The sequence below is a fragment of the Chenopodium quinoa genome, unplaced genomic scaffold, assembly GCF_001683475.1.
Source record: "Chenopodium quinoa cultivar QQ74 unplaced genomic scaffold, ASM168347v1, whole genome shotgun sequence".
NCBI classification, from domain to species: domain Eukaryota; kingdom Viridiplantae; phylum Streptophyta; class Magnoliopsida; order Caryophyllales; family Amaranthaceae; genus Chenopodium; species Chenopodium quinoa.
The window spans coordinates 1,340,178-1,366,872 of record NW_018742287.1 but is presented as its reverse complement, the minus strand read 5'-3'; the positions used below and the strand labels follow the sequence as shown (position 1 = coordinate 1,366,872).

Sequence of the window (26,695 nt, the reverse complement as noted above, 5' to 3'; positions counted from 1 at the left end):
CCCCCTAATTTGGATGGTTGATGGCGTTTGAGAAAAACCAAATTATGACTTTTCGAACATATATATAAAGCATTGTGTATGTCTAACTTTGCAAATATCAAGCACAAAATATAAACATTACTTAATATTTATAGAAATAAAATAATTACAAAATAAGAGCATTTCAAAACTTATAAGTTTTGAATTGTGTATGCTCTTTTAACAGGACTTAAGGCTAAATATATACAGTGATATATTTATTGAGATGCCTCCTAATATCCTAGATCATCTTGGAGTGTCGCTAGTGCCCTCTTCATAATAGGGTCTGTTAGATAATCTTCGAAATTCCCATCCTTAGCAGGACTCATTAGGCTTCAGTCTACAACATTGCGATAGGCGATTGAATTATCCCATCGCTTACAGGCGCACAATATTTGAGGACATGGGCTTCTCCTTTTGGCCCTCTAGTCACCTTAACGTGGTAATGGGTACCACAACGGACTAGCAGCCTCTTCATGATCAACTGATAGGCATGTCGCGTACCTAACAAAAATAAACCTAACGAAACCACTACTATGTAGACGGGCAAGTAAGGATCGAATCCCAAGAGACTAAGGTTCACCTAATTAAATAGACTCAAAAATCACTAAGCAAGTGACAATTTAATGGTGATGAACTTCTAAGAACTAATAATTAAAGAACTCAATTAATCTAAAGAAAAGTGATAAACCAATGAACTAAAACACCCAAGATCAAGCATTACCACTAATATAATCAATGCATAAACAAATCTACCCCCAATAACAATTCAATCGACCAAATGCAACGGCCTAATAAAGGCTAATACAACGGTATTTTAATTGCCGTTGCAATAGAGTAGGCTATTGCCACGGATTTAAAACTAATGTTCTTAAAGGTAGAGCTATTGCCACGGCTCTAAAGAACCGTTGCAATAGCCTAGCTATTTTAACAAAAATGAGAGCTAATGCAATGGTATGTGTTGTATCATGAAAGTTTTAGAAGCGCGCATTTCTTCCCTCTAATTTTTTCACCAAATATTTTGAACAGCACATGTTTATTCACAACTCATTTTCACGGATTCTCACAGTACCTAATCTACCCATTCTCACATCACCCATTTTCTTCATTTTCTCCGTTTTCCCCATCTTCTCACATTCACATATTTGCTTCAACTCTAGAATTACTTCGAAATTCTGAGGTGAAAATCACGAAAAAAAATCACTCAAAAATTCTTAGAGGAAAATAAGCAAGTAAATATGAGGAAGTAGACGAAGGCGGCAGTCAGGAGGTGGTGGCTGATAGCGGCACACAAGAACGACATTTTGCGGTAGCAACGATGGCGGAGATAATATACCTGCTCAGGACAGTCCATTTTATATTTTCGACCAGCAATTTGTGTATCCTTTGATCCGATGGCGTATCTCGGTCTCTACTAGTTTTCATCTTTCGAAAATGTAAGTTTTCGCCCAAAATTAAAACCCTAGATTCAAATTCACATCTTTGTTTTTTTATTTTATTTTTTATTTTATACTGCTCAAGTGTTTAAATTTGTTGGTGCAATTTTACATTTATCTGTGTTTTTCTATTAAAATTTGAACACCGTAATAGTTTCTATGGTTTAAACTGTCGGAGAGGAGCAATTGGGAAGAAGAAGCAAAAATAAATCCTTTCAGTTTTCTTATAATGAAAAATGTTGTGCTCTAAAAAAATTGTGTGGTATGACATTAATTCGCATAATACCTTTTCAATTTTCTAATCACCTGTTGTTCTAAATACCGCTAATAATTATTCTCAATGATTATTCTCAATATAATTAAGATTTGAAAGTGGTAATGTTAAACGCTTGAACATGCTTCTGAGGTAAATTACTTGTGTTTTTTATTCATTAGATTTTCTCTAGATTATTGCAATTGGTCGATAATTAATTTACAATAGATGTTAAGTGGTGACTCTAAACCTGTTTCTCTTTTTCTGCCTGGATTTCAAACCATTACAGAGTTGTATGAGTTTCTCTCAAGCCTCAACATAACTGACCAGATGCATACTAAATTAGGTATAAATTGTCATGTATTGGATACAAATGTATTAGCATATTTAATTGTGAGCATTATCTAAACCCGTCAATAATAAGTTTGATACACTAATTCTTAAAAACAGCCAGTCCATTACCATTAATTTAGCTTTTTGTTACATTAGAAGAATAGCCTTCATTCTCTCTCTCCTTTGGCTTCATGTCAGGTTTCCACTAATTGCTTGTGAAAGTTGTACATTGATTGATAGCTCTTGGGGTGTGTTAGCCAGCGGTATTCTCACGTTATAGACAGCATCAAGGTCACCCTTATTGATGTATATATTTATCATTTACTTGTCATTGCTTCTCTAAGCATTAGTTATTTGCTTGTGATCTCAGTATCACCCTAATTACCTCCCTTCGAAACACGCCAATGAAATTTTGTCATCATTTGATATGTGATTCAGAGAATATGCAGCAAGCCACTTGACAAAGGTTATTCATATATTTATGTCATTAAACGCTTTATAATGTTATATTGTAAGTAAATCAACAAGTCTGCAGTTTCATTAGTCTTTGAGATGAATCCTTATATATAGATATCATGGAGAATGTGGATGTTCAAAATGTCTGTGCAGAGCAAGAAAAGTTTGGAACAACTGATTTTATAAATAAGGTTAGCCAACCATTTATTTTGATCTACTTATCAAACAAGTATTGTATTGAATGGTACATAGAAATCATTTATATGAATTTTGAATCATGGTGGAATCTTTAAATTAGCGATACTTTGAAAGAAAATTGTTAGATATGCCCATATATAATTTAGCATATGGGGTTTAGCATATGTTTTATATTTCGTATTTAGTACATACGAAGTATTTATTTCAGTTTTTATGCTTATTGATAGGGACTGTATTGTGGAGGTGGTGGAAGCATTAGCCACAACACATAATCAAACTATTGCATAGGATGCTGCAATTAGGTGGAAGGAGAATTCTGGTTTCTGTGATCTTCTCTTCCTATATATATGTGTGTGTGTGTGTGTGTGTGTGTGTGTGTTTGTACTCTGTTTCCCCACGCTTTGAGATTCATTTTTTGGCTAAATGCAAAAAACACAAAGAAATAAAGAAATATAAAGAGGAAGCGGGTGTGGTTAGAAGAAGTTACCAGGGAAGTCAATGACCTTACCTTGTACTTCATATGTGATTTACGTGAATAAATGGCTAAGTGAGTTTTCTTTTTTTTTTTTTTTTTTTGTTTCCCAATCTGTACTTCAGAATCACTAAATACTGATCTAGTTATGAGTATCTTGTCCAATCTAACTTATTATTTGTTGAACTCCTTGGAGTGTGCTGATCTAGGGGCTAGGGTCTTATACTGCAATATGTAAAGGGGGATAATGAACTTTAATGTGCAGTTGTGAATTGTTATTTGTGTGTAATCTGAACTCTTCTTGGTGATTAATATTCTCAACTGAGAAAATATGAAGCAAATAGCAGCAGACTAGCAGTGGCTGAAGCTTCTTCAATTATTGACTTAGAACAATATGAACTACTTTAACATGTCCTACCATTGATGAAAGTAATGTACTTCTTGTTACAAAAGCTTGTTTTTTAAGGAGAGAAATTATTACCATAAATTGTCCAATGTTAAACTTGCGAAGGATATATTCAAATTAATGTATTTCAGAATGGTATTTTACTTGAAAATTGATTAGCTATACGAACATGATATGTGACAACATTGATATCTTGAAATGATAGTCTAATCTATTATGTTTAAAGTAACATTATTGGTAGTCTTGAGCAAAGTCTCGAGGATTTTATGTTTCTTGGGTTGAAGTACACTTACAATGTCTGGAGTAAAATCAAAGGCATTGATCAATGGGTTTGCTCAATATGTTGCCACAAGGTTTTAATGGTTAGATGTGAGTCCGATGGTTAAAGTGTAAAATCTAGATACATTTGTACTTAGTTTGCAATGAATGTGAAAAATGATTATACTTATCTATACTAATATATTAAAAGGCGTTACTAAGAAAGTCTACGTGCCACGTAGTTGTGATTAATTCGAATAACATCAATGAACTAATGTGGGTAATACATAGTTGGTGCTGCATGTGATGGTGTTGGTGTGCTAGTTATGTCTGCTTCTAAGCTAATTAGTTGTCGACGATAAGAATGAACTGACTACTATATAACCTGCTACTGCATCTACTCTATAATGTTGCTACTGCCTCTTCTTTATAATGTTGCTGATGCCCCTGTTGTAATTTTGCTGACTTGCTGCCTTGCAGACGATGACAACTCTCTCTCCGGGGCAGTCCTGCTAGCTGCTTGCTGGTCTCTGTTTTGCTCCTTGTGGGGCTGCTGGGTGCAGGCTGCTGTCGTGTAGGTTCTCTGCTGGTTCAGGTTGTTGGGCTGCCTAGTTGTTGTTGTTTTTTCTACCTGTCTCTGCTGTTCTAAGCTGTTGCAGGGTTGAAAAAGGCATCCTGGTTTGGACTTGCTTTTCCCTGTTTGCTTCTGGTTTGTTGCCTAGTTTCTATTGCTGTCTTGTCCTGGTTTTGGCTAGTTACTGCTGCTGCTGTTCCTTTTACTGCTGTTGTTCTGCACTGTCAGCTGTTGCTGTTTTGTTCTGTCAACTGCTGTGCTGCTTTCTGCCTAATGATGTGCATGCCTGGTTCTGGCTGCTGCTGCTGTTCTGCTGAGCTTGTTGCTGTTGGGACAACTTGTTGTGTTGCTGGTCTCTACTGCTGTTGTTCAGCTGCTGATGTTGGTCGCTTGCCTCTCAAAGATTGTAGTCGTTGTAGTTTGTGTTTTGCTTGCTGTTTTTGTTTGTAGTTTGTGTTTATTAGTGAAATTTAATTAATTTAATTAGTGAAATTTGATTTTGTAACTTTTCCCTTTAAGGGCAATAATGTACAAACCTTCAATTTATATTAATGAAATTCCAATTTTATCGTCTTAATTATTGTTATTATTAGGGTATAGGGAACCGTGGCATTAGAGTATAGGGAACCGTGACATTAGGTATAGGAAACTGTGGCATTAGATATTATAGCTAATTCCACGGCAATAATGTTGCCGTTGCATTAGGTGTTGATCAAATGCAACGGATCATTGATGCCGTGGCATTAGGTGTCATATGCCATTGCATTAGACCTACTACAACGCCATCAGATGCCACGGTACATGGCCGTTGCATTAGGCCTAATGCCACGGATTTTGACGCCTAATGCAACGAAAATGAGGGTAGCAATAGGTCAAAAATGTAGTAGTGATTGAAAGAACTCAAATTGTTGATGAACAATAATCAAACTAAGAGAAGAATTAAATTGCTTAAAGAGAGTAAAACTAGGGTTCTTAGAGAAAACTAATACTAGAGGATATAATAATGTGTATTCTAATTGCGATTACAAAGGGTATTTATACCCCCAAAAAGATAAAATTACGAAATTAAACAAATTGGTTTCCGCGAAACAGTGCCCGGTCAAACCGGGCAAGGGATGCCCGATCGGGCGCTGAAAGGTACTGCATCGCTCTGCTTCGTTGTTCTTCTTCCTTCTTGCGCCCGGTCCCACCAGGAAGGCCACGCCCGATCGGGCGCGCAAGGCAACTCCGATGGCGAGTTTGCAAAATTCTAACTCTTCAGTGCTCGATCCCACCGGGCGAGCTACGCCCAATCAGGCACGTAGAGTCTGCAACATATACTTTGTATCTAGCTCATCCTTCTTTGCCCTGTCTGACCGGGCAAGCTATGGTCAACAAGGCATGGGGAAATCTTCATCTTCGCACACTAACCTCTTCTAAACTATCCAAAACACGTCCGATTCATCCACGAAACTCCGTATTCCTATGAAACTCACAAAAATAGATCGAACACACTAGAGAAGTGATTGTTAGCAAGAAATGGCTCCAAAGATCCCAAAACCATGCAAATATACATTGTAAAACCGAGATAAAACATGGTATAAAACTCATACATCATCAACTTATCGCATGTAGGGGGATGAACAACCCTCATTTCTCGTGCCCAACCCTTTCATACTAATGCAACATTTGCCTTGTTATCGTCTTCCTCAAGCTTAGGCAAGATGTGATTTCTGAGAGGATCAGCATCTGAACCAACAATGAAAGCATTGGTGATGACAGCGCCTGCATGGTCTCTTAAAATTACTGGTCGCTCACCCCATCTCTTGTTAGCTCTTCTGTTGAGCATTCCCCTATTCCTCTTTATGTAGTTTTGAACCCATTTAGGATATCTATCAACAGATAAATGATGATTTGGACAAACGCCGGGATATTTCAAGGAACCATATTTCTCCATAAGATATTCGACACTGTTCCTTGGCACAAAAACTGGCCATGGTGCAATCGCCTCGTTCTGTGCTTGATCTTGATCTTCTTGTAACTCCTCATTATCTTGTGGGATTTCTTCTGGAATTATTTCTTCCGCCGTTGTAATATTTTTGTGTGAGTATTTCAAGGAAGGGAACAAACTCTGACAGATTACTTTTAGAGAGAGAAAGTAAGAGAGAGAAATAAAATTGGCTTAATGAAGAAGGAAAATTTTGAGTGAACTGACTACTTGTATTTATAATCACTTTTGCATCACTCTCTTGACGATTAAAATTCTCCGTTACGTCAGTATATCGTGGTAAGATCACGTAACTCTCCAACTTCTTGAAAGTCATTTAGCCAAAAATCATATTAAGGGGAAGGAATTTGAAACTAAACCGTCAGGGAAATTACATAGTAACTTCCACTTTCAAGTTAATAATTTTACTGCTCATTTAATTTTTATCGGGAAAATAGAAGTGTCTTTTCACTTAAATTCCAATAAATACGGTTGTCTGTCACTTGGTAAATCGTGAAATTAATTATAATTACAACCCATATATTTTAATTTCTAGGAAATAAAAAATATATCTGTGTGGGTACAAATATAACAAATCAATTGCATCGCTTGATCAAAGAACAAAATATTTATAATTTGTATTGATCATATAATTTAAACATACCCAAGATCAGACATAAATAGAAATTAAAATTTCTAAAGAGTTGAGACATGATCAAAAACATGTTTAAGTACTTAGTTTTAGAAGAACTAAGAACTTGTAAAACATCATGTTTGAGTACGTAACTCCTTAACCAAAAGTTAGTTCAATTGGACAAAAGAAATCAAACCAAGAAAACCCTAGCCTTTGATCAATCTGAAGTGTGATTAGGGCTTTTGGGACATTTGTGTGCTGGCTCATACATATCAGAGGATAAATCAAAGTTGTCTCCTTGCTCTATTATCATCATCCTTCCCAAGTTTCTTGGTGGAGACCTCTTTGCTTTCATTTGTCACCTTTTCTTTGAAGGTTCACCTTCATCTCTCCTGCGCTTGTGGCTTTTCTTCCACTTCACTGGCTTATCTCTTGAAACCACATCAGGGTTGAAGCCGAAACATGCATTGCCAAATCTAGCTTGGTGATGGAACTCAACATCTTTTGCCTTCTTAGTATCCTTCTCCATTGCATCCAACCTCTCTAAAGCTAACACCTTTAGCTCTTGGTTGTCCACATCTAAGCAAAGCTTCTCTATCTTAGGGAATTCCATTGATAGATAATCTATAATTAGATCAACTTTTGTTGTCCTCCCCTTAGGATGAGACTCGGCTGTGCTAGAGGTTGGACTCTCCATATCTAAGGTGAAAGAAAGATTTTTAGGACGATTTGAAGTGAATATTCAAACAAAAGATTTTTGTTGAGAGAGAAGATACACCTTGCGTGTTTTAAGTAAAAAGTGATTTAATGATCTCAACCTATATTTATAAGTTGACATAAATGTTCTGGTCACTTTTTAGATTATATAATTTTCGGAAATTACCTAGCAATTACTTTCTAGACAGCTATCAACAATGTTATTTGATAAGCTTTATCGAAGGGTAATTCAGTAATTTCTTACTTTCATCGCTTGATTCCCAATTATCAAATCGAGCCCTAAACGCTGTTTTTAAGGTTGTGCAACTCAATTTCAATTGGGAATCAATTTCCTTTTTAAGGAGACTCGGCCAAACCATTTGTATCGTTTGTGTCTGAACGAAATCAAACGACACAATTTAACTAACTCTCCAACACTTAGAAAACTATAAAAACCTTCAAGGCATCCTTCATCCTATCCCATCTCCAATTCACCCTCTAATCTTCCAAACTATCAATCCTCCAATCTTTAAACTTTGTGAAGTGTGAAATGACTTCTCTTCCTTTGCAAGAAGTGCTCAAATCTTTTTTGGAAAAAGGTTATTCGATTGAGGCTCATGAATTGTGTGAGTTGATAAGCAAGTACCCCCAAAACTTCGGATCTGACTTCCTATGGCATATTTCATCTTCGACCACCGAAGAAGGTGTTTTGAAAGGCACAACCTCAACAAGGCCAGCATTTCACTTCGACCTTTCATCTCCTGATGCTTTGCAAGATTTCCGAAAGGAAATTTAGCCTAAGTTAACCAAGTGTATCCTTGGTAAAGGTTCACCTCGCCCTGCTACATTTAATGAATTGCATCCAAACGAAAATTGGGTTTTAAGCCAAAATCCAATTAAAGGTTAGGTTTGGTAGAAGAAGAGAATTTTCGGTTTCCTCAGATTGGCGACATATGGAAAAATTCCATTCAACGGATTGCTGACATTTGCCCTTATATCGCTCTGGGATCCGGTGCTAAATTGTTTCATCTTGAGCCAAGGTTTCATGACTGTCACCCTTGCTGATATGGCCTTCCTTACTGGTTTATCACCTTATGATGATAAAGGTCAGCAAATCAGAGTGTTCAGCCTGATTAAAGGCGCTGGACCATTGTATAATAAAAGTCACAACCTTCTGAAGCAAATGTTGGCAATAGAGATGGCAACGGGTCAGATCTGAACTGTATCCATATCTAGATCCGTTTTTGTCACCTGGATCTAGATTCGACCTGGATCCGTCGGGTATGAAAACTAGGGATCCATATCCGTTGGATCCTACGGATCCGGGTCTAAAAACGGATCCTAAATGGATCCTTCATATTTTATTAAATTTGTCCAAATAATGATGAATAGTTTTCAGGATAAAAAAAAAAAACACATGCATTTAATTCAATATAACCACTTAATCATAGTGTATTATTCACGAATTTAGTACAACATACCTGAAGTACAAAATTTATAGTAGATTTATTTAAATTACATGACATGAGTATTGAATAATATAACCACAGAAAAATTCACGACTTTACATGAACATAACATAATCGAAGTGCAGAATTCAGATATAGAGAAGGGGGCTTGATGTTGGTACGTCGGAGAGAAGAGGTTGCGTTGCCGGAGTGTGATATTGGTCAATGTCACTTGAGAAAATTTGAAACGGTTCGAACTTAAGGAGTTGCGGTTGCCGAGAAATGTGGAAGAGAGTGGGCGGCAAGGTTGCCGGAGTGTTGATGTCAGTTGTTAGACTTGCTTGTTTAGTGTAGAGAGAGAAAGTTGCCTTTGGGGTTTAGAGGGCAGAAAAGAGAGGATAGAATTAGGGGTTAGGGGGAGCAGTGGGATTATGAGAGTGTTAGGTTTGAGCTTAGAGTTAGTGGGCTGGGCTTGCTTACATGTTACATGAGTTATATTTTAGTATTTTTTTTTCTAAAAAAAAAACGGGTAAACTGATCTGGATACGGGTATTTTATTTGGACCCGTACCCAGATCCGTTTTTTAGCACGGGATCCGGATCCGACCCGTATCCGTTGGGTCCAGATTTTGAAGATCCATATCCGCAAAAAACAGATATGGATCCAAGGATCCGGAGTTGCCATCCCTAGTTGGCAACATCCAAAAGCAGCAAGATCGGCTTTAATGCCTATATCTCATACTTTGCATCACCATCATATTCTGCCAAGGTGTTGCAGGAGGAAGAGATACTTTTTATTTTGTTTGCTCTCACTCTTTTAATGATGTGCAAATCTGGTGGCATTTCTGCACTGTTATTGCCACTTGCAGTGAACATTTCCCATAACAAGTCTTTTGTAGCGCTAGGTCCAATCTTATTAGGACAATTGTACAGATGTCTGTTTAGATGTAGGGAAGCTCTTAGTGAAGGTTAGAGCTTAGAAAATGTAGGTGGACGATTATGGTTGGTCATCTATTAGGGTCATCTCTACACTACTCTGTGTATGGAGAAGACAAAAGAGGAAGTTAAGAAAGAGATGGCAGCCGAGACAGCTTTATATGTATCCAAGCTTGATTGTCGGATTGTCTGTCATATGCAGAGATATGCTTCAACCATTTTGACCACCAAAAAGTTCTTGAACCCATTCTTGTTATGCATTGTATGTTGGAGTTAGAGCCTTTGCCTGTTAGTTGGTATATCATGAGCAGGAAGGATAATCCGGATCCTAACAGTATATGGGTCTTTGATGCAACTCCAGAATGGCTCAAAAAGGTAGGCATGAAGGTAACCTTTGGTGAGGACTCCCCTTTTTTGTGTTCTGTGTTAGCTTCCAAAGATTTACCTGCAGGAGAGCCAGAACACTTTGGTTTTGAAGCCTATAACCCTCAGATAGTGGCCAGACAATTTGGTTTGTGCCAATTTCTTGCTATCCCCTTGTTTACCACATGTAACATTCTTTGGGATTCTCGTCCAAAATTTCATCAGGAAGATGTTTGGAAAAGTGATTCCCCTCACATATCCTAAAGTCGTTTTGCAACCCAAGAAGTCAAGCGATGTGGTTTCTTTGAGTTATTTTGAATGGTGGTATCATGGACCAATTTAAGCTTATGCTGTTGAAGATGCCAAAGCACACTTTGCAGTGAGTGTGGGCAATATAAAGGTACGAGTTCCTCTAAATGTTTCCTTCACTTGCTCCTTATTTTCCACTCATAATCTACTTTTCAGGTAAGAAAAAGACAGTTGTATCCTCAATCAAGATGAAGGGTAAAACTGCCTACCATCAGATTGATCGCTCATCTAAGATTGTTGCAGAGTTCAATTATGAACCTATGACCATAGATGATTTACACAGAAGTATCATTCATACTACAACAAAATAAAGCAAAGGTAACAATGAAAAACCATTGCTTAATCTTAAAAAGTGTTACCTTGTATCTAAGGCAACACATATGAGGCGTAGTTTATGCCCCCGTTGTCTGTTCATAAGGCAACAAATGAAAATTGTTGTCTCCTTGGGAGACAGTTCAAAATTGTAAGTTATGTCATAATATGCAACATACTTTTCACTTGTTGTATTTGCTAGTAATAATACGAAAGTGTTGCCAAATATCTTAACGACAACACAGTAAAAATGATTTTATAAAAATTATAAATTTAATGAATAAAGATGAATCAACATGTGAACTCAACAATATACAATAATCAGTCTAATGGGAAGCAGACTATCAATATAGAAGAAAATTGATTTTATAACAAAATTCATGTGAACTCATCAAAATCCAAAAAGCAATATCCAATAAAATTTCACTACACAATATATCTTCTCTTAAAAATCCTAAATAACCTGTAATTCACGATCTAATACATTTCTAATACCACTAATTATTTATTTGTTTATATTTAATTCAATACACAGGGGAAGGAATGTGACGTTCAAAGAGGAAAATGGGTCAAATGACTATAGGCAATCTAAAGTGCTAATAGATCCACTCTTCGTCTTTGTCTTCAATATATATCTTTTTGCATGTACTTGTACATCCTGTAATACCAATCAAATAACAAAGTTAGTATAATAATTTTTTCAAAAACTAAGAAAAATAATTGAAATTCTAAGCAAAGATATAGATTTAAAACCTTTGACTAGTATGGCAAGCAAAGCATACAAATATTAAGATTTATAGAGCAATTTTTACATTCATCCAAGACCAAGGGTAGAAAATAGGCAAACACCGGTTAGTAATGTAATACCTCATATATTCACCAAGCTATGCATAGATTAGGAAAATAAAGAGTAAAATACTTTCTCTAATTTTTTTTGTTCTTCCACTTCGGAATCTTTTTTTTAGACAAAAAAAGTTAAAGTGGAAAGAACAACGAACAAAAAAGATTGGAGGAAGTATTTAATAAGTATGACAACAACAAGAAGTCGACATCAAAGTTTGTTAGTTTAGTCACTAACACTAACATAAACAATAGAAGAAAATAACAATATTATCTTAAATATGATAAATAAAAAACAGAATTAACGATCCCAAGTTAGTATTATGATTACAATCCTCAAAATTCAATATAAATAACTAAAATAAGCCAAAGTTAATAATATTAGTTCCTCCACAAGGAAAAACCCAGACCCAAAGTCCAAATGAAAGAACATATAAAATTTATACTGCAAAGAAACTAACCTTGCGAGTCCAAGTATGGTCACACTATGAAAACTATAATACTATAGAATTTTAAAACTACTAAGTACTGATGGTTCAAGTCTTGGACTCCCGTAGAATGAGCATGTTCTTTTCTATGGGGTGTGCCCCTTAGAATGTATTCCTCAAAATAATAAAATATATGATAAAACCACTTTGTAAATCATAAAAGTGATGGTAACTTTATATATTCATTCAATAACAACTAAATTCTAGAAATCAATCCCAAACCTTCTTCAAAATAAATTTTAAAGACGTCCTCTTAAAGGGAAAATTAAAAAACAGATGCTAAACGGAGTATGACTAAAATAAAAATAGGATTAACATTGAAAATTATAATGCCTCGTTATAAAAGTTCAAAACATTTTAAACTTGAGCACGAGATAAACTGAAAGATCAAATTACAGTAGTTACTCTAACTTGTATGGACATATAAGAATCACTGCCTGATAAGTGATAATCATCAACGAGGACTGGAAGGACAAACAGGCAGCTACTTTCAGTTAACTAAACCAAAATATAATAAGCTTGATCTCATTTACCACTTCATACTTGTTCAATGTACAACCACATCCCAACCAAGGACACTTAATTTCTGAAATTTCCACTGTTTATTACTAGTTTTGCTAGACATTTTAAAAATAATACTGACAATTATCACTCAACAATCAAAGATTTTATTCTGCCAAATTGGTGCCAGCACCACAATTAAAGAAACTTTTTAGAGATCAACACTATTACATTATATTGAACATAATATGATTAGTCATAGATCAATGGTAAAAGCAATGTTGGATAACTTTTAAGTTCTGAAATCTTAGTGAGAATCTATTACCTAAAAATATTTTACTGTGATTTCACTATCAATTTATTCATATAATCCAACCTTGTAACAGCTTCATAGCTGTAGAATCATCAATCAGGTGTACTTACGCAAGCATTATCCAGATGGCTTTAGTCCACTCCAACAAAGTGAGTTTAGTGACCAAACACAAAAATCACACTAGAAAGAATTTATTTGCACAAGCATACAATCGTATATGGATCAATGGGTAACAATGCATAGTGTTTCAAAACAAATCATTATAGTGAGTTGAATTCTAACCTGAAGGTTGAGGGTACTTGGGATCTTATGCAAATTATATATGTCAATTTTGGTAATGAACGTCACAACTAGCAGAGCTATTATGATCTCCTCTAACTAGAGATAGAAATTAAGAATGTTGTATTAGACAATTTTTTATATTAGTAATTATTATGTTTGCTTAAATCAAAATGGGATATATATGTTTACTCTCCTTATTGATATGTGGGAAATGTGTTCAATTTAAGGCTAGTCCTCCCCGTCAGGTTTTCATATTTCTTATAAGTGAGTTTACTAGTTTAGTGACCAAACATATTAACAAATTATTTGTTTTTCTCTTACGAGCTTACATAAGGAAATTAATTGTTTGAATATAATAGATTAAGGGGCCGTTTGGTTCGCAGAGGGGAATCGGAATGGAATGCAGAAAGGGAATGGAGAAGAATGGAATGAAACCCTCAAAATTAAGCATGTTGTTTGTTTAAAAAAAAGAATGGGAATCACACCACCATTGCACCACCACATCACCACCACAACACCTATCCTTCATTTTTTTCCACCTTCTCCAGCCACCCCACAACCCAACCAACAGCCACCCCCAAGAACCCCCAAGAATCCAAACCCAAATCCAAACCCACGCCACCACCAAGACGAAACCCACCGATAGCCACCACTACGGCGACCCCCTTCACAAACGTAGTCCCCCGTTGACCATCTCTTTCCTTCGAACTCCCACCTTGACCTCGTCAAGAGCAACGGCGATTCTCGTGGGAATGGCGAGGTGTGCTGGAGGTGATGTTCATCGACGTGTGTGGTGCGAGTGTGGGGATGGAGTGGTGGGTGCGGTGATTTTTGAAGGACGAGTGAGGTGGTGGGTCAGTTTTCTGGTGGTTTTGGGGAAAGGGAGGTAGGATGGTGGGTTATCTAGTGGTTTAAGGGTAAGGGAGATGGGATTTTTGGTGGTTTCCGGGAGGAGGGGAAAGGGAGGGCATTGATGGTGGTGTTTGGTGGTCAGTGAAGGGCTGGGGTTGGTGGTCAGTGAAGGGCTGGGGTTGATGGGGTGGTCGACGAAGGGCGGCGAGGGTCCGGCGAGGTGAAGTGAGTTCCGGCGAGGTGCATCCAGTTGATAGGGTATGGTGGTGGACTGGTGGTTGGGGAATGGGAATGCAAAAGGTAGGGGGGGAATGGGTTTAGGAGATTTTTGGGTAAACCCAAAAATAAAATGGGGGAATGGGAATGACAAATAAGTGAAAACAAACACTAACAAAGGGAATGATTTCCTTTCCCCATTCCAGCGAACCAAACAGCCCCTAAGTTTAATAACAAAGGAATTTTAAACAAACTAGTCAACTAGGTGGCAAGCTAAAGACTCTACATCGTAAATTTGTAATTTAACTAGATCTTTTGCATGAGTTGCTTTTCTTATTGTGAGGGGGCTAAAATTATGCTTTCAGAATATATATCATAGAGTATAGACTGCATCTTTACAATTTAACATGACATAATTCTAATAGGTAGCAAATTAAACATTTAAACATCTTCAACATGAAATTAATAACATTAATTGATTATTTGCCACATTTACAATAAATCAATAGCTAAATATAGTCAATAATTCGCAATTCAAAGGCTTCTTAATTAAATTTCACTAATAGAATTAGGGAAACAAAAATGCATAAAGTTTAAACTAAATTGTCAAAAATCATGAATTCACAATGTTATGATTAGAAAATAAGGAATGGTAAAAGGGAAACCTGGTAGCAACATGATCCCAATTTCTCTGAAATCAATCCCGAAAAACAAAAGAAATTGAAGTCCGGACCCAGCGATGTTTCGAGGGCTCGAAGCAGCTCGGACCAGTCTGATTTGTTGATGTCCGGTATTGGGACCGATGCGGATCGCCGGGCATCACCCATTTGGGAATTTGAGGAGTAGAGTTTGTGGGTTTTGAAATCTGGGGTTTGAAGGGTCAATTTTGCCAGAAATTACTAGAAATTTGCAACGACAAATGAGAGAGATATGGAAAGGAGGGAATTGTATGGAAGGAGCAGCTTGTTAGAGAAGAATGGTGGAGAAAAGAGGGAAATGAAGATATAAATGAGAGAACTCAAATCGCGGCATAACTGGCGTACTGCAAGTCTGCAACTGATGAATTAGGTAACTGAATAATGATGTGAAAATGGTATGAGAAGAAATTCTTCTGCCCTTTTTATTTTGGAAAAATTAACAACAAAGATGCCAACTATATCCATTCTTCTTTAAAAAGTCTTACCTTTCAAATAAACAAGGGCAGTTCCAATTATAACAATTTCTTCTCAAAACAATCCAGTATAACTTGTTACCCGTTAAATCGGTAATATATTTTAATTACAGTAATTTATTCTCAATCTCTCCTTTCACGGCATAACCACCACAACTGCTCTAGTCTCCACCATCCACACTTCAACCACTAGTCCACCACCTCAATCGTCACCACCATCATTCTTCTTCTACCTCCATTTATCTCCTCTAATGACATTTGAGTTCACTCAGTTATAGCACGCTACAATGGTGGCGATTCTCGGCCTGATCCATCTCACCCTAATCCTTCAAGGTCACTCACCGTGAAGCCCGAGCCGCAGTCACGATTCTCCTCCAAAGCTGCTTGTATTATCCCTGATTTTGGATGGTAAGAGCTTTTGATTTTTGCATAATTGGCGTAGTATATTGGTGGGATTTATGGTGATGATTTTGTAGTGTGGGTGGGTTGGTAGGTGGTAATTTTGAGATGAGGATGGGCTAGACGACACGGTGGTGGCTTCATGTCTTCGCGGTGTGCGTCGATTGGTGGTTTTGTGGTGTGGCTCGTATGGGTGGCCTGACTTGGTGGATTTGTAAGGGTGGCTTGGGTTGGTGATTTTGTGATTCAGGTAGGCTAGAAGGTGGTGATTTTGTGGTGGGGTAGCTGCTGCAGATGGTTGTTCTAGCAAGGGCTTGATTGGAAAGCTAAGAGAGGAGGAGCAGCAAAAAAAAAAAAAAAAAAAAAAAAAAAAAAAAAACCTATGAAACAACACCACGTGGTTCATTTAACCGGTTTCGCACGTAAGTTAAAGGTTACGTACCATTGGAAGAAAATATGTACTCCCTCCGTTAACAATTAGTTGCAACAAGTGTACCTTTCGCGGAGGCCAAGACAAAACTTTTAAAGCATGATTAAGAGCATATGATTAAGTATTAATCCAATAAAAAAAACAAATTCAACTAAAATTAAATTAATAACCCACCACCACTAGCACCACCCTACAGCACCGAAACCACCACCACCACCCAGCGGCACCGAAACAACCCAACAACCACAAAACCACCGCCGCAACCACCCGCTACCGCACCCACGATACCACCAACCCACCACCCATCGCACCCACGAACCCAAGAACCCACCACCCACAATCTGCACCCACGAACCCACCACCGCACCCACGAACCCACCACCACCGCAGGAACCCAATTCAAACCCAGAATATTAAAGTTGAATTTTTAATTTATTCAGTTAAAATTGGACATTAAATTGAAAAAAAATCACAGTCCAAAAAATAGCAATTAAAACAATGAAACCCACAGATCTGGAAGAAGATGAAGAAGATGAAGAAATTTGATGATGAAGGAAGGGAGATTTACCCAGAACAACCACCACCACCACACACCACACGCCACACAGAACCACCACCACCACACACTACCCTAGAACCACCAGATCTGAAACCCAAAAATCAAACCCATCCAAAAACTACCCCCACGAACCGCCCAAAACCACCACCATCGACACCCACCCACGAAGTAACCATCCACGAACCACGAAGAAGATGATGAGAGATGAGAGATGAAGAAGGAAGAAGATGAGAGATGATGATGATGATAGGAAGAAGATGAAGATCGAAGAAGATGGAGGAGAGAGATGGTGGGGAGATGAAATTAAGAATTGATCTGATTTTTTTGGGGAAAAAAGTTAGATAATTAAGTTAGATTAGGGTTATAATAATTTGTAATTATGTGTAGTATTATGTGTTAATAATTATTAAATGAGGGTATTTTAGTCATTTTACCATAAAAAAGTTACTAAAAAAAGAAAAAAATAAGTTTGTTGCAAATAATAGGTAGCACCTATTTATAGTATATGTTGCAACTAACCATTAACGGAGGGAGTACAATAGTTGGGACTGTCCTTGGTTATTTGAAATGTGGGACTTTTTAATGAAGACCGGCCATAGTTGAGACCTTTGTTGTTAATTTTTCCTTTTATTTTTAATCTTTCCTGCTAATTGACCAAATTGGTAAATAAAAGACCCCTAGCGATACTTCCTTCATGTTTTAATAAGTGTTGCACTTTCTTTTTTGGCAAAAAACTACATTTTAATATTGTATATTTCTCTCCTCTCACGGTCCACTCCCAAACCCACTACTACTTTTTTTTTTATTATTATCTCCGTTTCATATTTTTTTGCAACTTTAGGGTATTATTTGTGAGATATAAAATATTCCAAAGTTGCAAAAAATATGAAACGGAGATAGTATTTCTTTCCTCTCACATTCATTACATTTCAATAAATTATTAACTCCACTATCTTTAATACTGACCAAGTAACCCCTATTACACTAACGAATTAACCTCTTTAATACTGACCAAGTAACCCCTATTACACTAACGAAGTAACCCTTATGGTGACTTGCCACACGGTGTGCCAACCACATATAAGAATTTGTAATAAAAGTTAACCATATGCGACAGTTTGGTAAAAACTAGAGGTGCTCATTGGCCGGGCCGGGCAGAAGCTAAAAAATTATGCCCACTTCTCGGTCCGGGCCAAGCTTCGGGCCGGAATTTTTGTGTCCAAACCCGCCCAAAATGGTCAGGCCGTGTGGGCTTTTCGGGCCAGGCCTAAAAAATTAACTAAATATGCATAGAAATGCATTTCCAAACCCGCCCAAAAAAAATAAATTTTCGGGCCGGGCCGGACCTAACCCGATTTCGGGCCAAAAAATTCTGCCCAAAATCGGGTCGGGCTAACTTTGATCACCTCTAATAAAAAAATAAATTCAGCAACATTTAGACCAAAATTTCTATTTTTTTTGCGACAAACTCTACAAAAACCCTTATTTATTTTATTTTTGTAATTTTTAAATTTATATATCCCATAAAATTTTGCTAAATTCCGATACCAAATTTATTTCCAAATCTTTTTTCTTAAAAAAATTGTTTGTAAGGGTTAGGAAAATTAAGTAAAAATTAATATTTAACCTTTTTTCTTCACATTGTAATTTCCTTAAAAAGGGTTGGAAAATTAAAAGGGAATTTTTTTTTACAAAAAACACGAAAAACGAACTAAATTAAGCATTTGCAAGTATTTTGTCGAGAAATTTCTATACATTTTGGGTCAATTGCCGCATAAGGTTTTTTTTTTTTCCACCAAATTATCGCTTGGGATTAGCTTTTTTTTTTTACCAAATTGTCACCGTTGTTATTTTTTAGCAAATTGTTGCTATGGGTATTTTTTATTTACGAATCTGGTCAGTTAGCCTAATATCCCCCCTTCCCTATTTTTTTTTTCAAAACTCATGCAATATATGATTTTTTTTATTTTTTAATTTTTTTTAAATAATACTACATAAAACTGTCGCACAATTTATTATATATGATATTTTGCATAATTTTAAAAATCTATTTTCGTAATTTTCATCTAAGATTTTCTTAACTTTTTTGCAATTCTCATTCGTCTAATATTTAATTAGATAAAATCCTTAAAATCATAATATAATTTTCATTCATCTAATATTTAATTAGATATGTATTCAATATTTTTTTAGTAGGTAAGATAAATGGCTCTATCGAGCCGAAACCTTTCACTGGACAACCCGACTTAGGTTAACTAGCCAAATAAGGTAGGAGAGTTGGGGAAATGGTAATATAAGGGGAAAACCCTCCCCCCAAATTGCCTCTAGTGGAGATTAGACCTCCAACCACATAGTTAATTGGAAGGTGTTCCCCTTTCCACTATATCAAACTTATCTTAGTGTGTATTCAATAAATTGATGTCATAGATGATCAACATAACATATGTGTTACATTGGTAGGTTACAATTGTATTGTTGTTATCTTTTCCAGCATTTCCTGAATATGTTGCCTTAGACAAAAGAAAGGCAACACTTTAGGTGATTGTTGTCTTTAATGTTGTATAGCAACACTTTTTTAACTGTTGCACAGGGATCCAATATTATTATTTTAGTTCAAAGTAACATTTTAAAATTGTTGCCTTAGGTTATCAAGGGTAACAATTTTATTAATGTCGCAATTTTAGGAGTTGCCTATTCTCATTATTTTAATAGAGTTGGATTGAGAAAGATAATCTCTCTTTCAACTCCAAGTTCCTTACAGAAATCAAGGAGTAACAGCTTAGGAACATCCCCATGTCAAGTCCCAGCACAAGGTCTCAATCTGCATTCAAAACAGAACCAGAGCTCAAAACTACTGATATCCCTCTTACCAGTAAGTGGATTAGCTCTAATTTGTCCAAGCTTCTTGTACCTTATTACTCACTATGATCTCTTTCATATAAGGTCTGGCTCCTAATATTAAAAAGAAACAAAAGTCTCTAGAAAAGACCACGGCTTCGAACCCTGTTTAGATTGACAGTTATGAAGAAGAGTTAGGGAACACAGCAAGCATTCCAGATCTCTTAGAGAAAACTGCTGCTTCTAGCCTGCTGTCATTAGAGAAATCACCACCTCGTGACCCTGAACCTTCCTTTCTAACAAATCAAGGGCCTGAAAAGAAGAAGAGAAAGGGCGATAATGGCTCAACTAGGAACCTGAATGTTGTTTTAGACAAACAACCACTTGAGGAAAGTTCATCATCTAGTGGTGAACCAAAAGCTACAAACATTGTAAATCAATCCTTGAAGTTCCAGTTTCAAGAACAACTTCGGTTTCTTCTCTTAAACCACAACAATCCAAACTCCTGCTACCATACAAACAACTCAGCCTGCTCAAACTATCGATGCTAATATTAATGTTGATGCCCCCTTAGTTTCTGACTCATCGCCTATGACTTCAGAGTCCTTACCCGAGCCAAAACAACCTTATGTCGCTGTTCATGGAAAGGGTAAAACTGTCCAAGATAATGCTGAACAAGGGAAAAGTGACTCTGTATCCAATCCAGCCTCAGGATCCTTGCCTGAATCAATACAACCTTCTATGACGATTCAAGATCAAGAGGTGGAGATTCATGAAGAAACTACATCAGGAACTATAGAGTCCATTTCGGTAACTAATGGTGCATAGCGATACCATAAATGTTAAGACTAAGGATGCTGAGCCTCAGACTGAAACTACAAGATCAAGTCTTCGTGAGGAGGTCCTTGCAGAAAAGAATGTGTTTGGGGGTAAAAAAACCCCCTAACAAACGGACCACTGTTAACACAACATGTGTCCCAATAGCCTGGTGATACGTGTCAGCAAACCCTAGAAAGGGATTGATCTCCTTCTCTATAAATAGAGGAACCATCCTCATTTAGGAGGGGACAAACACCCAACAACACAAAACACAACATACATTGAATATACATTCAATCAACCCAAAAACTGAGCAATCTTCATTGCAGAACCCTCCTGACTCAGGAGGGGTTATTACTTACAGAACCCTCCTGATTCAGGAGGGGTTATTGAGCAATATTCATTACAGAACCCTCCTGACTCAGAAGGGGTTATCACTTTCCGCACTATACTCCTCAAACACGTTCTAACTTGATCGTCGGAGGCGGAACTCCCACCCTTGGGAGTCTCCGTTGTTTTGTAGGTACAGGCAGCTATAGGTCAGTCTCGGTGTTGTAACTCTCCCGTAGGACACCTCAAAAAACCCCGAAACATTTGACGCCGTCTGTGGGGAAAAACCCCGAAACATTTGGCGCCGTCTAACTTGATCGTCTGTGCATGTTTTTGGTGCAACAAGCCATTAAGCTTGCATTTGGAGCTCGACATTAGACGGTTGGAAGTCTCACGAGTGCTCATGTTGACACTTGACTTGCTTGAGCTGAACTCGCAACCACACACGTTCATAAGTAAAAAATACATGCGGCAATGGGGTTGCTAGTTGCTCTCCTACTCAGCCATGCAACTCACGCACACAATCAGGCAGCCAGCAATTCAGCAAGTCGTGTGTGTGTGCATGGTTGTTTACTTTCAGCCAGGCAGCCAGCAAGCACCTCTCATAGGCAAGCGGCAACGCTACGGCTGTGTGTATACGGGTTAATGGGCAAGCGTCAAGCAAATTTTTAATTAGCAAGCTGTCACGGGTCATCTCCCACACCAAGGATGGGCGTCAAGAGGGTCACTAGGCAGCAAGGCAACAATCGGGGCTAGGGGGCTTGCCTTGGTGCTCAGGTAAGCACTTCCCCCTAAAGAGCTTTATATTGCACCTTGCTTAGAATCCTAGTGAACACCCACTTGACAGTAACACAATAATGGGTCGTTTGGAGACCCAAATGAAGTCCAAATGGGCCCAAATTCGGGGGTCCACAGTATTTTGGGCCAAGGAAGACGATGGTGGTATCAGTTTTCCGAGACAAGGTCCCGAAATACGAGTTTTGGCAGCAGGTAGTCCGAAAAACGCGAGATGCTTCTAGAAGGTTCCGGAGCTGTCTACGAGGTTTTTTTGAAGACTATTCTAGAGTGGATGACTCTAGAATAATCAAGGAAGGTCTGGTACATATTAGGAGTCTTTTAGGTCTCACTACATATGTACATAATTCTTGTAAAGTTCTAGAATGTTCTAGGGTAGTCTTTAACATTCTTGGTAGGAAGTATGTAGAAACCTCCTTGTATGTATGTTCCTTTGGAGGTGGGAACACTCTAGATTGTTGTAGTCTAGAACCCTCCATTTGAGGAGGTTAGGAATGTTCTAGAGAAGCATGTAAGTAGGATGGAGCACTATAAATAGGCTCCAAGGCTCATTTGTACATTTAAGTTGAGAGATCAACAAGTTAAGAGCTATAAGTTGAGTGTAATACAAAAGACATTCCAGAAGCACTTGTGTTCTCTTGCAACTCAATCTCTTTCCTTCAAACACTTAGAGAGTGTGAGGAAAACCAAGGCACGAGGGTGCCAAATGAGTGATCGGGCATACCAGCAAGGGTGATAGCTTGGGTGCTCAATTGTCTACGACACTTAGTCGTAAATTCGGACTAAGGCACTAAGGGTGAGTGCTTAGTTCAACCAAAGGGGACTTGTTAGCACAAAGGGATCGTGCTAGCAAACTTATACTAGCAGCACAAGGGGTTGTGCTACGTGGGCACAAGGAGTAAGTGCCAAGGAGAAAGCCTGACTCGTCTTACGACGGACTGTAAGAGGGTGGCGCACGGTGCGTGACTAGGGCAAAGTAGTCGGCACGTGACAAAGCGCTGACCTTGCCTGGCATATGAAGAAAGTAGCGCTACATCAAGCATGAACCTTGAAGCCGGCTGTGAGTGTAGTAGCTGCTGCCGCTCTAAGTCACCAATAGAAACCGGTTGTGTGAATGCGAGATGAAGCTTAAGCTTTCCGAATGAGTTGCGTGGGAAAAGGCCGATTGAAAATGAGTAACCAGGCAGCTAGCCTCCACCTCCGGCTGTGAATAAAACGGCTGTGGGTGTGAGTATCAAACGATTAAGCCCCGCCGTGTACAAACCAAAGCCACTCGGAGTGTCGAATTGATCAATCCGGTTGTAGGTACGTTCAAGCTAAGCCGGCTGTGAGTGCTTGAGCAAAATGACTCCTAGCAAGCTAAATATCTAGCCAAGCACTACCTATCCATACGGCAATACCACGCATGACTTGCCCTTCTGCGAATGTTGTAGCATTAGTCACAACGCAACTTTCGCCTCCAACCATGCATCCGACATTACCCCAGCCGGAGCATGTTACTACAATTGCGTGAATCATTATTATGATTGTATTGATAAAAAAAAGAAAAAAAAAAGAGGTTGTATGAATTAGCCAAAGGAGTCAGCCGGCATTTGAATAGGGATCAACTTGATCAATCGGAAGCTCAAGCATGCTTGCAAGCCGCATGTGTGGAGCCTGCTGCATGAGTGGATTGCGAGCTCAAGCCCCATATCTGGCTATGGGTATACGTCTCAAAGGCCATGTCCAGTTAGCAACTCGACACCCGCATAGACTACTCCATTGAAGCCGGTTGCGTACGTGTTTGAAGCCATGGGAAAACGGCTATGTGAGCATGAGAAGTCTCAAGTTGCAACGAGCATCAAGTGAGCAAGTATTAAAATTATCATGGGAATCATTATTATTATTAAAATAATGATTTGATTAGGGGGATGATTTATCAGCATCATTATTATGATTGATGTAATGATTTGAAAATCATTATTATAATCAATATAAAAAAAAATGGTTGTAGGAGCATCCTTGTCAAACCGGCTATATACGTGTGGTCCAACCACAAGTTGTCCGGTTGGGTGATACTATTATCACACCATGGAAACCGGCTGAGGGTACAGGGCTCAATGCAACCTTATGAGAAATATGGGGCTAGGCGTTTTTCCGCGTTGGTATGGTGTGAAGCATTGCAACCTGTGAAGCCCTGCCTCTTGTATAAGGCTTGCCTCCTGTGTAAGTCTTACCTCCTGTGTAAGTCTTGCCTCCTGTGTAAGTCTTACCTCCTGTGTAAGTCTTGCCTCCTGCGTAAGTCTTGCCTCCTGTATACATCGTGCCTCCTGTGAAGCATTGCCTCCTTTGAAGCCTTGCCTCTTGTATAAGTGTTGCCTCCTGTATGGGTGGGCCGCACAAGTATTCACCAAGCTGAACCAAGGTAGTATGAGTCTCACTCTCCAGTCGCCTGTGGTCACACGCTACAACGACATGGTTATACTTCAATAAAACCGTTTGTATATATGGGTCGAAGTTAAGTTACTCAAATCAAACCGTCTGGGGTATCATCAAGTAGAGCTTCAGAAGAATGCCTGGGTACTTCAACAAATTATTGCTCTTTTCTCCGAGTATGTTGCCTTGAGCCTTGCTGCATGTCTATGGATTGACAACGTTCCTGGCACTTGAATTCGAAACTAACCTAGGAGGCATTTCATGGCCGCCTGTCACCATTTGAAGGACTTGGTATCGTGAGTTAGCAGGAGGCATTTCAGTGCCATCCAGCATATTAGCATCCTCCACCGGAAGGTACCATTCTAACAAACTCAGTACGAGTATTGTGTGCATCCTTACTTGGTTTTCAATACCGCATTTTACTTGGTTTTTCAAAAACATTTGATATTGGTTCAAGTCTCCCTTAAAGGCAGCATACCGATCGGAAGAGGTCTAAAAAGTATGTTGAGCAGGCTTAAGTAGAACCACCGCCTGTGCAATGTGCAGGCGGCAAAATTTAAAACAAACCGTCTACTCCAGCAGGCATCCGGCGACGCCTATTCGGGTGAATTCGTCGCAGAGAACACCTCCCTTCCGGGAGGAACATTGTTCTAAGTGATCAAGTGAAGGCCAATGGCTGGATGATCCTATTGAGGCCAACGACCGGAGTCGTGCTATTACCAACGGTGCTTAAAGAATCCCAAACGGTTATGCACTTGAGCGATCAAGCGAAGGCCAATGGCCGAATGATCTTATCGAGGTCAACGGCCGGAGTCATGACATAACCAGCGTTGCTAAAAGCATCCCAAATGTTTATGCATTTGAATGATCAAGCGAAGGCCAACGACCGGATGATAAAAAAAAAAATCTGTCTGTAAAACTCAGGCATCCGGCGACGCCCATTCGGGTGAATTCGTCGAAGAGAACATCTCCCTTCCGGGTGGTACCGGTCATAAACTCAAACAGCTTTAACCGGCTAACGTTAAAAATACCTCCCGGTTGTTTGAATGATCCATTGTAACCAGGATACAACCGATTCTTCACTGCAAAACAGTACAACCGGCACATAAAATCTAGGTCATGCCATAACTAGCGTTGCTCAAAGCATCCCCAAACGGTTATGCCCTCGAATGATCAAACAAGCGCCCAATGGCCTAAATGACCAGATAAAGGCCTACGACAAGATAATATTGAATGCAAACCTCCACTTGATGGTCGACAGTCCGCCTAGGCTGGGGCTATCTGCATAGTGGGGCTAAAAGCTATAATCGTCGACATCCGTCTAGTTCAGCGGCAATCATTATTATGATTTTATTAACTCGGAAAATGTCATACCATTCAAGGTATCAAATTTTCCAAGTCAATCAAATCTCTCCCTAATTGAACTAGACAGATGCCGACCAAAGAGGCTCAAGCGGTCTCGTTTTCGAAAGGAGCAATCCCTCTTAAAAAAGAGAGACTACTCCTTCCGAGGGGCTAATGTTTGGGGGTAAAAAACCCCCTAACAAACGGACCACAGTTAACGCAACATGTGTCCCAATAGCCTGGTGACACGTGTCAGCAAACCCTAGAAAGGGATTGATCTCCTTCTCTATAAATAGAGGAACCATCCTCATTTAGGAGGGGACAAACACCCAACAACACAAAACACAACATACATTGAATATACATTCAATCAACCCAAAAACTGAGCAATCTTCATTGCAGAACCCTCCTGACTCAGGAGGGGTTATTACTTACAGAACCCTCTTGACTCAGGAGGGGTTATTGAGCAATCTTCATTATAGAACCCTCCTGACTCAGGAGGGGTTATCACTTTGATGATTTCTAATATATCCCAACAAGTGTCCCAAGTCTTCCAACAACGAGATCTTTTGAAGAAGAGAGACCTTGAGCTAGATGTAGAAATGGACCACCTGCGAGCTGAGATTGATGAAATCATGGAAGAAGAGAAGAAGCTTCAAGCCAAGAGAGCTATGGTAGAGCAAAAGCTTCAGGACTGTAAAAGAGAGAATAAACAATTGAAGCTCTAGATACCTGAGAGTGCTCCAATGGTTCAAGAAACTTTATCTCAGTTTGATCACCATGGTAAGTAGATGGCGTTAATGAACAAATGCAAAGTTCTTCTTTTTGAGGTTAAACGTAAAGCAATGGCTGAAAAGTCCCTTCGTTTGTGAACAATACATTTTATTTGTCAAAGCCTCTAATGATGGATGCTTTTGTTGTAAATTCTTATACTGCTCTCATATACTTGGGTTGTGTGAACACTTGATTGTGTCTCCCCAAAAACCAAACCCAGTGATGAGTACCTTTCACGTCTTTGATTATCGAGTTAGGTGAA

The 26,695-nt window shown here is 38.5% G+C and overlaps 1 long non-coding RNA gene across 1 annotated transcript; it reads right to left on the bottom strand.

Annotated features, from left to right (window-relative positions):
- Positions 1 to 11,417: 11,417 nt before the first annotated feature.
- Positions 11,418 to 16,504, bottom strand: LOC110685068. Its single transcript, XR_002503910.1, has 2 exons — positions 15,225 to 16,504; positions 11,418 to 11,725 (listed from the first exon to the last, which is right to left on the bottom strand). It is a non-coding gene; the product is annotated as an uncharacterized LOC110685068 (long non-coding RNA).
- Positions 16,505 to 26,695: the final 10,191 nt, after the last annotated feature.